This window comes from Coenobita brevimanus, chromosome 82 (assembly GCF_032717465.1).
Source record: "Coenobita brevimanus isolate Jiangsu-jjx chromosome 82, ASM3271746v2, whole genome shotgun sequence".
NCBI classification, from domain to species: Eukaryota; Metazoa; Arthropoda; class Malacostraca; order Decapoda; family Coenobitidae; genus Coenobita; species Coenobita brevimanus.
In genome coordinates this window covers 20,299,543-20,302,952 of record NC_137035.1, presented here as the reverse complement: position 1 = coordinate 20,302,952, position 3,410 = coordinate 20,299,543, and positions in this window count along the sequence as shown.

Sequence of the window (3,410 nt, the reverse complement as noted above, 5' to 3'; positions counted from 1 at the left end):
GCGACGTGCCGTCTGACGGTCTGTCATCATTGCCGTGGAGTTCGTTTCCGTTCACGATTCTTTTAGTTTTTATATTAGTTAAATTCATATTACATTACAGTCATATTATGTATGTTTAAATGTCACGATTTTTTCACTGACGGTTCATGCGGACTAAGAGATTGTTACGTTCCATGTGAAAAATGTGAAGCATATCTAACTTCACTCTTATCAACGTTTTACTCTTCCACTTTTATTGTTCCCATAGAACAGTATAAGTCAGTGAATAAAATGACTAATGAAAGCCACCATCAAATGAAAATTATGGACACTCGTAGGTTATCAAATTATCACGCACATCCTGTCACGTGCTATGTATAACCTGAAGAAATGTAGGCTATAGTGCGTTTATTCAGCTGACAATTCCTAGATCAGTTCATGGCCAAGTTTAGTCAGACTGTTACTATAGGGTAAAGATGACTAGTAACCAAAGAAACTCATTCCTCAGGGGCTCACCCAGAAACTGAGTCGGGGAGGTTTCCAGAGCAAAGCAAACCCATAAAGATGTGGGAGGGGTAGGCTACTGTAGGCCCCTCAGGAAATTTTTTAAATCTAACCAATAAATGATGAATAGATCACTGCACTAAAATAATTCAATCAGTGTATTAACTGTTTTGCTTTAACGCTCTTGCAATTTTATTAATCGCACATCATAACAAAGTACATCGTATCATAACTTATTAAACAGACATCGTCAATATTTGACATTGTATGGCAGTGCTGAGTTGCATTCAGATTATTCAGGTGTATGAAAGTTATCATGGCGTGGGGTAAAATCTGACTGTCGTAATAGGCCTGGTCAGACTGAGGGGGGTTTCCAGGCAACCAGGAAACCCCCCTGGGTGCGCCCCTGTTCCTACCTCAAAAGTGATTAAGGCGCCTTAAATTTCTTGCAGCCTCATCTTTGCATTTGAGGTATGGTTCAGAGTTCCGTTAGATAAGAGCGAACTAGCCACAGAAAGAGGCAGGATTGTAATTGGTCAAGGGGTATATAACCTTCCGTGGTGCAACGTTCCCAGGTCTAATAATATTGAGCTAATGATCCTTCTTGTGATGCTAGGTAGTGGCAACCATCATCCACTCACTTGATGTAGTGTTGCCTACTAATCTTCCTTCGCCATTATCATTCTTCTGTGTCTGCCCTCCTCTCTTCCTATTTCTCCCATCTTTCCTGTCACTTTTTATTACGCTTATTTCCTTTTCAGGTGGCTGTACATTGAGCAATAAGCCTAATTGTTTTCTGTAAGCTAGGAAACCCTTTACAACGCTGGATGGTAATCATATAACCAATCATACGTGTTCTCTACGTGTTAACAAGTGGATTGGCGGAGGGTTAGTGCCCCTCCCCGTAAAACAACGAACTCAAAGACAAATGGCCACTCCTTATGGGTTAATGGTGTCTGGCTATGCTCGTAGATAGGTAGATAGAATATCCTTCTTCCTTATCCCCAGCAGCCCCTGCTTCGTCTCTTTAGCGGTTTAGCCTATACTCGTCTCCCTAATCTACCCTCCATCTGTCATGTTGCAAATCACACTTATCTTTCTTCTCTGCATGACAATCTTTTATTTCCTTACTTATTAGCCATCTCTCTCTCTCTCTCTCTCTCTCTCTCTCTCTCTCTCTCTCTCTCTCTCTCTCTCTCTCCTGCCAGAAACTTGCTACTTCTTTCTCAAATGACCTAGGTATCTTCCCATATAACTGTGCTGCCCGTTTACCTAGCCTTTCTTCATGCCTTCCTAAATTCTACTTTTGCTGGCTTTCCTCTTCCCTTATTTCACCTCCGACGTTGACGTAAACAGTAAAGCGGATGAACTCGTTTTTGTTAACTCCGAACATATATACCAAAGGACATCCTTTGCATTTTGTTCTAGCTAACATAACACAGCCTCATTCAGCTTAGAAAAACACCTGGAGAAGGGGCTTAGACTGTCGGCAATTTCGCGCTTTCATATCGAAAGGTCTCTCGAGAGATTGGTGCAACACTGATCGTCTGGAGAGAGCAAGAACAAAATATAAACATTTTAGAGATAGTAAAATGGCCTTCGTGATCACACAGACAATATGAATGTTACTAAGATGGTGAAGAGGTTAACTGGGTAAGAGTTGGAAGGCAGGAGGTGTGGAGGGACAAGAAGCTGGCTTGCTATAATCAAGATCTAAAGACTATAATTAGACTTGGCCATAACTAGGAACGGCGCACGGACAGCACAGCCACAATGGGGTCCCAAATTTGACCTGGACCTTTTGATACATCTGCACCAAAATCATATAACTTCTCAGACCGACAAACCATGTATGTGCCCTTATTTATTCTAATTGGATCTGACACTGCTTAGAAGACATACATCCATACATACATATTGTACTATTAACGTTCAGTATCAGGGGGGAGGGGAGGAAGTCTGCCCTCCCTCCACCCCACCCCAACAGATTACACTAAAGACCCATGTGGAAGAGACTATCAGGACTCACTGTGCGTCCTGATAACACTCCCTCAGAAAAAAGTACGAGGAAAATATTTGTCATTATTCACAAAGTGATTTTGGGGGGAGGTAACTATTTTTTTATTTTCTGTTTGAATGCAAGAAAGATGGAACCAAATGCCAGAAGCCAGCAAGATTGTTTCCTCCAAGAAAAAGTTAAAAACAAGATAACTGAGAGCGGATTTAAGATTCGTTTATCTCGAGATGCCAGGACACACTGCATTTGAAAGACTGGAGGTCATAGGCATTAGGAAATACACACAGAGGAAGACAGTTCTAGAGTTGGCCTGTTGCATACATGAAGGACTGGGAGTAACGGTTAACTCTTGCAGTAGAGAGCTGGACAGAAAAGGGATGACAGAAATAATTCGCCCTCAATATACTAACAAGATTCATCACACTGTGAACAAGAATCAAGTTAGTAAGTTCGTTATATTGTCTCCCAGCCAATCGCAGGATAATTCTTGATCATCTAAGCTTCCTTCTGAGGTGTGGTTTGACGTTACGATAATTTCTAAAATATGTCGATTTTATACATTAATTTCTTATCTCATTCGTAAAAAAAAAAATAATAATAATAATTTACTTCCCTATAAGTCACGATTCAGGAGAGTGTTTGAAGACGACACACACAGTAGCTTACATGGTTGATAAAAAGAATGTCCATGATATTGGGAATTCTGCATCTATAACCTCAACGTATGTTCGAAGAGGGGCGTACATAAGTCAGGCATGAAGGGGTTAGGACCCCTTCCCTTCGCCCTGCTGGTTAAGAAGTGTTCTTAAACATTGCCGTCATGTCAGCTGAGTAGTAAGCTGAGTAGTATCCAGCATTATGTAAGTTGAGTAGTAACCAGCAAGAGGCGTGGTTCACTCCCCCCCCCCCT